Here is a 15470-nt window from a genome sequence, read left to right as displayed (position 1 = left end):
CTGAATTTTTTAATTGATGTAATTTTCAATATTTTCCTGTTTTGAAAACTTAACAAAATTATTCTGTCAATTTAAAAGTTTTAATCTAATCAGCATTTTAGATTTTTTAAGTTACGATAATGTATTAAACTATTGTGGTAACACACCTCTTGAGTTATTTTTTAGAGTGTAGACTACATCATTGTGGCAAGGGGAAAAAAAGTAAAAAAGAGACTCAAGGGGGGAAAAAAGGGCTCCCCAAAGGTCACAGTATAGCACTGAGCATGAATTTGTATTTTATCAATGCATTAGTAAATGTGATTGATACTACAGGATGGTTAATAAATGCTGTACAAGTATTGCTTATTCTTATTTCATGTTAGTAAATACATTAACTAATGAAACCATATTGTAAAGTGTGACTCGTAAAATAACAGTGACTTCCAGATGAGACTGAAAAAATATATAATAATAATAACGCCTGAACTTTCACATTTTCTGGAACATTTCTGACAATAATAACCCTCCACAATTGCCCAGGCCTGGTTCTTGGAAGTGTTCCTCCACTTTCTAAGTAAGCGACAGAGTTCAACAGTCCATGTCCAGACACTAATGAATGAAGTTGCTTGTGTAAGCCCTTTCTGTCTATAAAAGCCTGAAAGGACACTGTGATACATTTGAAATTCCCAGAGTTATCAAAATGCAGGTTTTTTCCTTCTTCTTTCTCCAAAGCTCTCCACTGAGCCAATCAGCGCACATGAGTGAGCTTTACATTTCTGCTTCCTTTCAGACTCTCCTAACAAAAAAAAAAAAAAAGGTCTAATGTGCAATCTCATTCTGTGGATTTCCCAAAGACTCTCAGTATAGTGGACAGAATGGAGATGAGGGGGGTTATTTTCCAATTGGCCTTGTGAAAGTGGCCAATTTCAAACTCATTTGGGTTTATTTATGAAGCCATTTCCGAAATCGGTATTTATTACTGAGGACGGTCTGAAAATGGCTCTTTTAAATATGACTCTAAAATGGGCATTTTTAAAGAAGACCCGATCGGTTCGGTTATAGTTCTTCCTGGACACGGCCGATAAGATGAACTAATATCCCAACTATCGAGGAGCTGCAATAATGCAATATACAATTCAGAGATTTCTCGAAGGATAATGCAGTTGTATGTTATGAATTGAGGTTATTTGCGAAACCTGAAAGCAATTTGCAGTTGCGAACGGCTACTTTGGAACTGTAAATTGCCCATTAGCAAGCTAATTCGTGAGATTAATAGTTAATCTATAGTTAATCTAGTGTTCTTAAAGGTTTTATAATACCACAATGAAGCTACACTGTAAAGCACGTCTATTAATCAAGAGTTTCCGTATTTTGGGATTCACACATGTTTGTTTACGCTTGTGAATTGCATTATGGGATGTTGATCTCTGTTCTGTCAAGCAATACTTTTAATATTTTTATCATTCAATTAATTTTACTTTTTTGTTGTTTTTTTTTTAATTAATTTTCATTCATTCATTTATTTTTTTGCGTAGTCTCTATTTCAAAGGTTGCCACAGTGGAATGAACTGCCAACTATGCTGGCATATGTTTTGCACCGCGGATGCCATTCCAACCACAACTCAATATGCCATTACTCAATATAAAAGCCAACTTGAATCAGCGACCTTCTTGTTGTGAGGCGACGGTGCTAACCACTGCGCCACCGTTCTTCTCTCTTATAATGTAAAACACATATTTTTATGTGTAAACCAAAAACAGACCTCATACACTAAAAGAAATATTTTTTTCACTCCTTTACAATTATTTTAAAGTTTACTGACTTAAAGTAAAACTATAATATATTATCCTTGAATATCTGTAATAATTTACATTTTTGTAATGATTTACACAAAAATGAACAACACTGTGTGGGATTAATAACCCATATAACCAAAAAATTTGTATCGACTCTATTGCATTTTAGCCGATTTGTATCTTTTTAATCAACATGGATCCTGGTTTCAAATTAACGAATAAACAATAAATAAACAGATTAAGTAAGTAAATAAATAAACAAATAAATAAATAAATACATAAATAAATATAAAAAAATAAAATAAAATGTAACATATTAAATAAAACAATAAATAAATAAACAAATAAATCTAAATATAAAACAAAATGAAACATAAATAAATAAATAAATAAATAAATAAATAAATAAATAAATAAATAAATAAATAAATAAATAAATAAATAAATAAATGAAAACAAAACAAAAAACCTCATAAAAATAAACAGAACTTAATAAATAAATTTAAAATAATACAAAAGAAAAGAACTTTAAAAATACATAAATTAAATAAATAAATATTAAATAAAAATAATAATAAAAAAACAACAAAGAATTTTATGAATAAATAAATAAACACAAAACAAAAGAGCTTATAAAACCAACCAACCGGATTTTGGGGGCTTCATTATCTCTTTTAACTAAAAGTTGTTTTTGAGCATCAAAATGCAATCTTTATCAAACAATTGCAACAATTAAATTTAGTCGTTCACATATTCTAACTTTCCCTTAGTTCTCCTCTAGCACTGGTAATTCATTGTAAAATCCAAAAATCATAAAACAACACTGTCCAGTGAGTCACCATGCTTTTCCTGAATAATTTTTTTTGTCCTTTATCCTTTTTTCCTCTCTCTCCCTCTTTCTTTTCAGTAAGGGTTATGTGCTGACTCTTTTGTATTCTGCCCTTGTCAGTTCATCAAGCAAATAATATGTTTGTCAGGCATGAAAGCCTGCAGGTCCCCCATTGAACTTTAACCATATGTCTTTTTTTCATTATTTTGTCATACAGGGGAATTCAGTTGCCCTGAACAGTAACCATCAATCGGCTGTGTAGTGAACTGACACTGAGTGACAGATCAGACCGAAAGAATGACCAAAACACAATTCACCAATCAGTTTGCAAACATTTAATTTTTTTCTTTTTGTTTGTTGAAAAAAATAAAAAAGTTACTACTTAAAGTGTCCAATACATATTTGAAGTCAGAATTATTAGCCCTCCCGTGATTTGTTTTACATTAAAGTTTTAATAAAAATATTAATATAAATAAAAATAATTATTCAATTATGTTTTAGCCGGGAATTTCTCCCAGTATCTCCTATATTTTTTTTTTTCTTCTGGAGAAAATCTTCTAATCTGAGTACTAGTTTCGTGATATTTTTAAGGTGAATATTATTATTATTATATTATAATACTATTATTAAGCTCCATTATGATATATATATATATATATATATATATATATATATATATATATATATATATATATATATATATATATATATATATATATATATATATATATTAATATTAATTAATTGATTAATAATTGTTTATTTTTTATCTATTTATTTATTTTTTATTACGTTATATATTTCTATTATATATGTGTTTTGATTTTTGTTTTTCTTGGAAAAATCTTATTTGTACTTTATTAAATTTTTTTATTTAATTTTAATATTGTTACAATATATGTGTTTTAATTTTTTACTATTATTTTATTTATTATTATTTTAGCTTCATTTAATCTAATTTTTTTTTGAATACATACTTTTAGATTGAAATAAGTCTTGTTTATTTGTTTTAGTTTTTTTTTTTTTTAAGTTGAACATTATTATGATTTTTAAATATGTATACTGTGCATGCGTGCAAGCGTCCGTGCGTGCGTGCGTGCGTGTGTGTGTGTGTGTGTGTGTGTGTGTGTTTAAGTTTTTTATTATTTATTTTATTTTTATTTTTGAAATAAGTCTCATTTATTCTGTTTTATTTTTATTCAACTTTTTAATATAATATATAACTTGTATTTGATTATTTTATATTTTATTTTTCTTTATTTTATTTTTAATTTTTTGAAAAAATAAAATAAAATTTTAAATAAAATTTTAATTTAAAGTTAGTTTTAATTTTAAGTTAATTTTAATATTATGATATGTGTGTTTAATTTAATTTAATTTAACTTAATTTTAATTTAATTTAGTTTAATTTAATTTAATTTAATTTAATTTAATTTAATTTAATTTAATGTTTTTTTTTAGGAAAAAAAAATCTTATTTTACTGTTTTTAATAGTTTACACGATAACCTAGTTAAGCCTTCTATATAAATAGTATGAAGAGTATAGGGGCTTCTTGTTTGAAGTCACAAAAGCTGTGAGCCTCTTTATAGTGTGATTTATATAACTGACAGCTCAATCTATTTTGCACAAACGCAATAATAAAAATAGATAAAATGCCACTGAATGTATTTCCGATGATTTCAACACTTTCCTCATTAATCATGCTGTGTGAATGCATTAGCTGAACTCTGTGATTTTGTTCCAGACCGATAACAGAACACATTATTTTAGCATTTGCTTGGCCATCTGTGTGGCCGCACTGTACGCGCAGCTTTAAAGCCTTTCCATTACATACTTAATTAAGCTCCTATTACATATCCCCTAAATAATGGCTCATTAACTTGTGAACCCAACCGTAGTCAACCTGCCTTTTATTAATATGGGAGGGGCAATTAGAGTGATTTAATGAAGAAAAAAAAAGAATTAAAGGATTCTATTACTTTGACTTTCAGGTTTGCGAAAAGCCATAAGAGCAGCATATTAAGTAGCCTTCAAAATTAATGAGTCAAAAAAGAATGCACGCATTAACTTTAATAAACTTCAAGGGGCATATAAGAAAGCTGGGGGTCTATATTTGTTTAAATTGTCTTAATGTAGATTTTTAATTTGACCTAAAGAAATAAATAATACTGATGTTGCACATTTGAGTGAATAAACAAGAAATATGCAATAAATAATACTGATAATAAGAGATTTTCTTTTCTGCTTTGTCTCTTTATTAATCTTTATTAATCTGGGGTCGCCACAGCAGAATGAACCGCCAACTTAAGTAGAATGAACCGCCAACTTATCCAGCATATATTTTACGCAGCGGATGCCCTTCCAGCTGCAACCCATCACTGGGAAACACCCATACACACGCATATACACACACATACACTACAGACAATTTTAGCTTACCCAATTTACCTGTACAACATGTCTTTGCACTGTGGGGGAAACCGGAGCACCTGGAGGAAACGCACACGAACGCAGGGAGAACATGCAAACTATGAAAAAAAAATAAATAAATAAAAAAAAAAAATATATATATATATATATATATATATATATATATATTTATTATTATTATTATTATTATTATTATACTGGCTTTTTTTACCGGTTATTGCATAGATATTGGATATTGGCTGTTTATTAATACTTATACTTTATATTACATCCCTTATCCTACCCAGAACCTAAATCCAACTACTACTTAAGAGCCCTTCAGATCATACACTGGACAAAATCTCCATGTTTTGCTGGTAATGTCTTTAGAATGAATAATCATTTAGGTCTATTTAATTATTCATTTATAATGTATGTACAATAATTAAGACATAGCATGAAAAAGTAAATTATATTCAATAAAGAAGTTGTAAATGAAATCCACTCTGTACTACTCAAACTTTTAGTAAATGGTTTCCTAATAGCAAAAATTGTACTTTATAATAAAGTGACAATATATATATATACATATATATATATATATATATATATATATATATATATATATATATATATATATATATATATATATATATATATATATATACATATATATATATATATATATATATATGTCACTTTAAACTAGTGTCACGCTGAAGCGACAGTGGTGTTAAAGGTTCACGAAACCCTTGAGGACTTTTTTTTTTAGAGTTTAACAGATTTGTGTGTGTTGAGCATCAGTTAAGACAATGTTAGCATCTGTCAGCTTTAATTGTGGGAAAAACTGGATAATTTTAAGCTTTTGTCAGCTAATTTCAGCTTCCGGGTTTAAAATGATTTTTGGGGCGGATCAAAATCGGCGACGTATCGCAAAGCTGCAAGTGCAAAGATGACGCGTCGAGTTCTCATTATTATTAATAGCGGAGTTTTCTTATCCTATGAGAAGAGCCGGCTTCTTAATTATTCATGACTGCGCATGCTTTCCAAAGGCAAAACAGCACTGCCAGTGCCAAGCCCGAGCTGTGAGACATGGACTCACGGCACACAGTATTTAGCCGTTTATGAAGGCTCGTATGAGTTTGTTTCCATGATTCACAGGGTTTGTTGCATGTTTTTCGATTCGATGCTGTCAGGGCTGATACAGCAAAGCTGTATGCAAGCATTTTTGTCAGGAGAGCAGTACGAGTATTGGAGAATGGCGGACTTTTTCTTTTATCAGGAGTTCGTTCACATTTAGACTCATCGCCGTGCTGTTGTGTTTGCCTAAATCCTCCAGATTACCAACAGGGCTAATGGTTAAAATAGACAGGGCAAGAGACCTGCTGCACAGAGTCTGCATTCAGACCTATGATTTAGACCCGGGGATTGAGGGAGAAGTCTTCATTTATAGTGTTTATATGAACACGATTTTCTTTGTAATGATTTAAATTGTGGTTATCTTTATATGAAATTACAAATAACAAATGTAGCAGGGCATTAAATAACTGTTTTATTTCTTTGCATTTAAAAAATCATGCGCCTCCTCATGGTGTGTCTCATTTTGTGAGCCGACTGACAACAGTTGTTCGCTCCCCTCCTTCTCCCCTGCTGGCCACGCCCACTCCTGCCTTTTGTTCACGGAGCTCCACGCCCATTATCATGCATCTTTTAATAAAATTCTGAGGTAGACTTGAACCAAAAGTGGTGGGTGTCATGGCCCCTTAAAGCCTTCTTTGATGGGCTATTTTCACAATTCATTTACCATAAGCAGTCAAAGTAGGACAAATGTGCTCATGTATGGGACCTTTTTCAATTAGGGGGTGGGTCTTTTGAACCACTCGATTCCCCCCTGGCTACAAGCCTGTGTCATCATGGCAAAGATAAAAGAAATCAGCTATTAAAAAAATAGTTATTAAAACTATTATGTTAATCTTCTTTCTATTAAACAGAAATTGGGATAATAATATATACAGTGGGGCTAATAATTCAGGAGGACTAATAATTCTGACGTCAACTGAGCTTGTGTGTGTAAAACAGTTTATCTGTATCAGTGTGTGGCATTGTGCAGTTTTATCCCAGTACAGTGAAGTACATGAGAGTGGATGTGATGAATCATCCATCAACACACACAGACATGATGAAGGACGGCAGGGAAAGCCACGTCAGTGATAAAGTTGCGCAGTCGGTTTGAACACATTTGCCCAGACAGCTGAGAAATAGAAATGCACAACAGACTGGTAAATGCCACGGCACCAGCTCATAAACATCAAGCGCACGTCATGTGAGATTTGATCATCCTTACGCATGTAGTGTCAGCTCTGTTCTTTTATATTTATTTACTTTTTTTTTGTAGCTAGATACAGTCTGCTTCAGAGCCGATATTGGACTTATCAGTGGTGTCAGACTGGTTGGGAAATTGATGTGTATGTTGATGCTCATAAGACGGGAGCGTTATCATATTTCATGTAGAGAGCTGGGTTTTCTTATCAGCAGGAATCTGACAGTCTGCCAGACCCAGGGCTCAATATTGACTTTTTATTAGGTTCGAATGTATCTCTAACAGTCTTTTCTCCAAAAAATAATATAAATAAATAATTAGTTAAATTAGTAAAATTATTTTTAAATAAAATAAATGAAATACAATTTAATAAATAAAATTAATAATAAAATTAAATTAAATAAAAAATATAATAAATTGAAATAAAATAAAATAAAATTTAATTAAATAAAAAAAAAAAATTAAATTAAACTAAATTAAATTGTATTAAAAATAATAATTAAATAAAATGATTTAATAAAAAAAAATCATTCTATTTACTTATACAAATACAAAGTGAGAAATTTACCTATATAATGCATTTCCAAAACAAGTAAAATATATAATAAAATAGTATTTTTTGGTGTTAGCATGTGACTATCTAAAAATAGTGACAGAAATGAAAAAAGTGCATAAATAAATGAATAAATAAATGAATAAATAAACAAATGAATAAATAAATAAATAAATGAATAAACAAATAAACAAATAAATAACTACATAAATAAATAAATATATTTTTAATTTATGATACAAATACAAAGTGAGACATTCACCTATAATACATTTACACAACAAATAAATATATAAAGTAAAATATTCGCTTGCTAACACCACATAAATACTATCTAAAAATAGTGACATAAAAAGATAAATAAGTTAAAAATAGTCACATATAAATAAAAATATGATAAATAAATAAATAAGAAAATAAATAAATAAATATTTTTTATTATTTATTTAATGAAACAAATACAAAGTCAGACATTCGTCTATATGACACAATTAAATAGCAAAATTGAAGAATAAAATATAAATTAAAATTGTTGCTCGTTAACACCCAATAAATATTATTTTAAAATAGGGATTTCAATAAAAAACTAATAAAAATTAAAACAAATATATATTTCTTATATAATACAATTGTCAATTGCTAACACCAAATAAATACTATTTAATAATGACATACATTAAAACATACAAATAATAATAAATACGTAAAAAAAAATAATACAAAAACATGAATGAATGAATGAATGAATGAATGAATGAATGAATGAATGAATGAATGAATGAATAATGTAAGTGAATCTGTTTGTTTGAAAAGCGGAATTGGCAAAAAACCTACTGCTTATTACTTATTTCAAATTTGTGTTCAGCATTGTTTTTTGATGGTATTGCATATACAGTAAATGCAGATTTAATGCCATTATGGATATTGTATAATTGATATTGTTCTGTTTGATAAAGTTTAGTAGTGCATGCATTTACTGCTTTTTTGATAAAAAAGGAGCTTTACTCAAGAACATCATCATCATCATCATCATCATCATCATCATCATCTTTTTTTATTTTGCAACCAATGTTATTTTGCTCAGTAATCATTTCTCAGAACATGATCAACAATATATCAGAATTAAATTGGTTGTATTGGAGTTCTCAATGCATTACATTTTTCTAAAAATAGTTAAATAAATAAAAAATCCTCTACAATGATGTCATAATTAGTGAATCATAAATGATTATATATAAAGGCTTCACATAAAACGCCAGCATTATTGTCTTTCTAAAAGATTCCATTAAACATAATTCAGCTGCTTCAAATTAGTTTGCCCATGAAATGACATGACGGTACTTATTAATTGTCTACTTGCAGATTTGGAAAGCAAACGTCGTAGTAGTGTATATGCATTAACAACACACGAAAAGCTCATCAGGATCCTGACCAATGTTTAGAGTATACAATTTGCACTCGCCTTTACACATTAATTAGCAAATTATGCGTTTTCTAAATTATTTCCATCATGTTGTTTACCCCACACCACAATGGCTTTTTTCGTTCTTTAAATTCCAAGATGTTGAAAATGAAATGTCTTTATTAACCACGGTTTTGATTGACGTTATCAATACAGGCAAATGGGAAATGCCAAAACCTTGTGGAACTGTTGCTCTGCTTGTCTTTTCATTAAGTTAATTCTCTAGACATTTTTCGCTAATTGTGACAGGGTAAACAGAGAGACAATTGTCTACTGTATTAATGCAAGCTAGACAGTGTTTTTATTTGTTATTGTTTCCCCAATGAGCTTGAGGGAGGAGAATGTATTCTAGACACACACCATTTGCAGTTCCCAGAGAAACACAAAGACAGAAAATGGCAACTATTACAACTTCTTTGGAAACCTTTGGGATGATGTTCATTTTTTATTTGCTTAATTTATTTTCTCTACTAGAAATCATTCAAGATAAATAAACTCTGTAAACAAAAAAATGCTGTGTTCCACACAAAATTCCTCATGTTGTCCTAACACAAATTGATTAAGGTAAATTGATCGTTTGATTCAGTTGAACATAAAACAATAAAGTTGTCCCAAAGCAGTCTTACGCCCCATTCACACACGGCTTCAGTGTCAACGCATATCTGAAATAGGGGCTGATATGAACATCATAGCAGTGTCAGCCAATAAAATTAGTCATCAATAAGCCACTGTCTGAGCTGGTGTATTTGCATACAGCGATCTGATTGGCTGACGCTTCTGTCGCCACTTGAAAAGTTGAGCAAGTCCCAACTTCTGCAGCGAGCAATGCCACTGAAGCGGCGCCGACGGATCCACAATGCAGCTTGGCAACGCCTGACATCACCCATTTAAAGAAATTGGGAAGCGTTGACGCTGTAATTTTTTAGGGCTGTCAAAAGTAGCGTGTTAACGCATGTGATACATTTTTTATTATTTAACGCGTTAAAAAAATAACACAAATAACGCAATTGCAGTTTTTTTTTTTTTTTAAATTCCTGTTGTGGACAACATGTGTGTTCAGAGACGGTGCATAGAGGCGACCTAGGCGGCCACATTGGGCAGCAGAATAGTGAACGAACCCCCCGGTCTTCACTTTCATCCGCTACACCCATCCTCTCCCTCACAGTCCTTGCTTTCATCAGCACACTGGTCACTTTCTTTTTCACTTTCGGGTCGAGGGCGGCGTGATTGCCATTTGCCTAGAGCGCCAGTTCAGCTTGCCCCGGCCCTGCTTGTGTTAAACATGCAAAGAAATTAGGATAAGACCAAGGACGCGCTTTTAGAAGGAAAGTTTCAGTATAAAACTATTATTGTGCCATCACCAGGCTATCCTGCGTTTCCTCTAGAGTTTCATACAATTTCGGGTGTTTCATTGTTAATCTTTAGACTTTAACCCCTTCCACAGCGCCCCGACGAGGATGCACTGAGGCGCTGTTTTTTCCACATGTCAATGTTTATGAATAGATTACACTACATAGGACGAGTTATCTTGAAAAACTCGACATCAGAGGAAGGAAGTAGTGAATGTGCAACAATTTTAATCATAAAGTAAACACAAAACAAAAGTGTCCATCTGGAGCTCCTCCACGGGACTTTACACTTGTTAAACACTCGCGCCACCCAACCCGCTGTTATATTAACAGATGGATAGACCTCCTGTGCCTTGTTCATTAAAAGAAATTTCAGTTCTGAAGCTTATTGAATCTTACATTTAATGCACAATTATTGTATTTCTGCTGTTTAGGGAGAGTGTAGAGTTTAACCATAGGAAGTTTAATATACAATCTCCTAATTATAAAATTTCATGTTCATAAATCTATTTATTTTGTACTTTCATGCCACAAGAAGCTTTTTAACTGATGGCTTGTAACAAAACACTTCTTTCTGTCAATATTAAAATAATAATAATATTAAATATTATTATTATTATTATTATTAATAATAATAATAATAATAATAATAATAATAATAATAATAATAATAATAATAATAATAATATTTTTATTATTGTTAATAAAATAATATACTATTATATACTATATACTATTATTATTATTATTATAATTATTATAACTTTTATAATGCTAACAATAATAAGAGGAAGAAGAAGAAGAGAAAGAAGAAGAAGAATTTTATAATAATACTAATAATAATAATAATAATAATAATAATAATAATAATAATAATAATAATAATAATAGTAATTAAAGCAGAATAGAATGGGTTTTTGCAGAATATTCCTGCATCAAACTGTGACCCCAAAACTAAGGTAAGGTACACTGTAAAAAGGGATTAGTTGACTTTCCTTTTCTTAAAAGAGTAATCTCGCTGCTTTATCAATATTAAGTGAACAAACTATGTGCATAATTATAAAAGTTCAGTCAGTGTGTTTACCATGGTGTCCGCAGAGTCTTAAAAAGTCTTAATGTCTTAAATTTCAAATTTAGGCCTTAAAAAGTCTTAAATACAATGAAATATAATGTTTTGGTCATAAATCATTTTTTTTAATTCTTATTTTTTTCTGAGTCCAAGTAAAGCTATCCAATCTGACGACACCCATTCAATAATCCACCAGAAAACAAAAATAAATAAATAAATAAATAAATAAATAATCATATATTTAAGTTGCAAAGAGATACAATTTACAACCACTGTTAGACATTTTTACCTTAAATTCTTCAAATCAAATACCCTAATCAAAAAATAATACTAAAGCAACACATCCATTGACAACATGATCTTCCATTGATACAAAAACTATTTACAGAAGTAACTGGGCCATTAAACCAAATCCTTAGTATTTAGCCCGATATGCATCTAAAATGTAATTCATTTTGATCTTAAAAGAGTCTTAAAAAGTCTTAAATTTGATTAGAAGAAATCTGCAGAAACCCTGGTTTACTGTCTTTAAGGCTGGCTGTATTTAAGGCGACGACTTTACTAACTTTTTTTAAAGCTTTTTAAACCGTGAATCCTGTACACCCCTAATATATTAAGTCACAAAATGGTAAATTGATGGAATGAACCGGCAACTTATCCAACATATGTTTTGCACAATGGATGCCCTTCCAGCTGCAACCCATATCTGGGAAACCTGTCTTTGGACTTGTGGGGGAAAGCGGAGCACCTGGAGGAAACCCACGCAAACATGGGGAGAACATGCAAACTCCTCACAGAAATGCCAGCTGACCCAGCTGAGACTCGAACCAGCAACTTTCTTGCTGTGAGGCAACAGCGAGCTGCGTCACAATATGAAAATAAAATAAATGGTCGCAGCTTTTAGTTCATGTGGACTTTAAATGCGTTGTTACACATTTTTAGTCGATTATATTAGTGTACACAATGCTTGATGCTTGTCAGATGAATGTAAAATGCAGAAAGTTGACAACATTAAACGGAATTCATCAAAGATTAGCTTCAAACATCGTCTATAAATGGGGTATTCAAGCAAACGCCGAACACCAGTCCATAATCACCTTTTTATCCCTGCCGTAACACCCCGCTCTGTTCAAGCACATGTAAATTTGCTCATTTATGTCGAGCGCGAGAGAGGGAGGATTTGCTCAGATGCCCTTCCCTATTTCAACCAAACAAATTAAAGCATACTTTAGCTGTTCCATGCATACCAATACGCACAAATCTGCCAATCGATGCCATTTTTAATTGAATTCAGATGAAGGCCTTTGTATTCTGTTTGATCCGTGTTCCTTTCACCCGGCCCTCCCTCTTCTGCGAGCTGTAATAGTTAGCCGTGTTTCAGTTAAATCTGGCCTTTTGTTTCAGACAAATTGGCTGGATTCATTTCGCTGGCAAAACCCTGACGCTGGAACCATTAATGCTCCAAAGAACCTGGAGTTGGAGTGTCATTAGTCACTGAAGAAATGCTTAATCATTCCTCCCGCTGTTATTGATTTGCCATTAGATGGTGACTATTTAAAGCAGACCTTGTTCGGGAATCTAGGAGTTACCAAACAATGTCTCTTAATCAGAAAAAGTCTGCTGAACAACCTTGAGGCTTCGAGTCAAAATCAGTCTGCTTGGCACCCTCGGGGAAACAGTTTAAGGGGTTTTGATTTATTGAAAAAGGAGAAAACATAATGGAGTCCCTTTCACTATTCTACACATTTTTTTCCCCCCAAAAGCGAATCCACATTTTTTAATGAGCGTCAAATATCTTTTGAAAAGTTAAAAAACAATCAAGTTACACAACTGTAAGGCCCAATCCCAATTCTACTTTTGTACCCCAACCCTTTCCTCTTGGCCCTTAAAACAGAAGGGGAAGGGCTTCAAAATTAACCCCTAAGAATTGGGACAGCACTACAGCCCCTGCACACGTCATCATATGTCACCGCGATCTCCTGCTTTACATGAGATTGACGATCACGACTGCTGTAGTTATTTCAGTTGCTTTATTTTTTGGTATTTATCTTCAAGAAATCACTGAAGGCATATATTTTGTTATCATTACAATATAATGTGGCAGTAAGATCGTAAATGTATTGTGCATTTACACAGTGGCCATATTCATCTATGGAAACCCAAAACAACATTAACATTATAGCAGACACTGTAAAGAGCTCATTCCCAGCCACTAGACTTTTCTGACAGGGTATTCGAGTGTCATCGAGTGTCAGAATGTTGTGGGACTGACTGCTGTACAGGACTTATTATTAGGGACTATAGATCGCTAAATTTAGCCTTAAATAATCTGAAATATAATGTTTTTGGTCCAAGTAAAGCTATCCAATCTGGAGACACCCATTCAATAATTCACCAGAAAACTTAAAAAAAAAAAAAAAAAAAAAATATATATATATATATATATATATATATATATATATATATATATATATATATATATATATATATATATATATATATATATATATATATATATATATATGTATTTAAGTTGCAAAGAGATACAATTCACAACAAGAATAGACATTTTTACAGCAAATTCTCCAAATCAAATACCCTAATATCAGGAAAATAATACTTAAGCAACACATCCATTGACAACATGATCTTCCATTGATACAAAAACTATTTACAGAAGTAACCGGGCCATTAAACCAAATCCTTAGTATTTAGCCCGATATGCATCTAAAATGTAATTCATATTGATCTTAAAAGAGTCTTAAAAAGTCTTAAATTTGATTAGAAGAAATCTGCAGAAACCCTGGTTTACTGTCTTTAAGGCTGGCTGTATTTAAGACACGACTTTACTAACTTTTTTAAAGCTTTTTAAACCTTGATTCCTGTACACCCCTGATATATTTACATATATAAACATGGGGAGAACATACAAACTCCTCACAGAAATGCCAGCTGACCCAGCTGAGACTCGAACCAGCAACTTCCAGCAACTGCAGCGACATTCTTGACAGATTTTGATTACATCTGAGAAGCCTTACATTGGGTTGGCCCATCTCGAAACCAGCCGGTTGTTGCCAATTGGGCCAATGCTTAACATTTACTATTATTCATACTATTATCACCATCATCATCATAATATTCACATCTCGCACAAGATAAAAGCTAAAAGTTAAAAAACAGTTCATATGACAAAATAAATAAATAAAATAGGTGACCGGCCCACATTTAAAAAATGGTCCGGCCCTTCTGGCATTTGCCAGAATTGTCAGATGGCCAGTCCGCCCCTGGGACTGCTGTACAGGACTTATTATTAGGGATAGATTATAGATCGCAAAATTTAGCGTTTTTTATTTTATCTGGTTTTTTTTTTTTTAAGCTTGACGGTAAAACGTGAATGATGTTATGAATATATTAAAATGTGTTTGTTTGTTGAAGAAATTCCTAATAACGACAAACAATACTAATTTGTTTATCTCCTGACTTCCAGATGCAGCAATCCTGCTGTTGTGACTGAGAAATTTTCTTATCCCTTGGTTTCGAGTGTGGTCCGGAAAAATCTTTATTCGACAGGGTATTCATCCCTTCCCCTTAGCCCTATGCTTTCAAGCTAAAGGGAGTTGGGACAAGGGTAAGAGCTAAGAGGTTGAATTGAGATCAGGCAAAAATACAGTTGAAGTCAGAACTATTATTTACCCCAAATTC

The sequence above is a fragment of the Danio rerio genome, chromosome 1 (assembly GCF_049306965.1).
Source record: "Danio rerio strain Tuebingen ecotype United States chromosome 1, GRCz12tu, whole genome shotgun sequence".
NCBI lineage: Eukaryota > Metazoa > Chordata > Actinopteri > Cypriniformes > Danionidae > Danio > Danio rerio.
Note: the sequence above shows the minus strand (reverse complement) of the source record.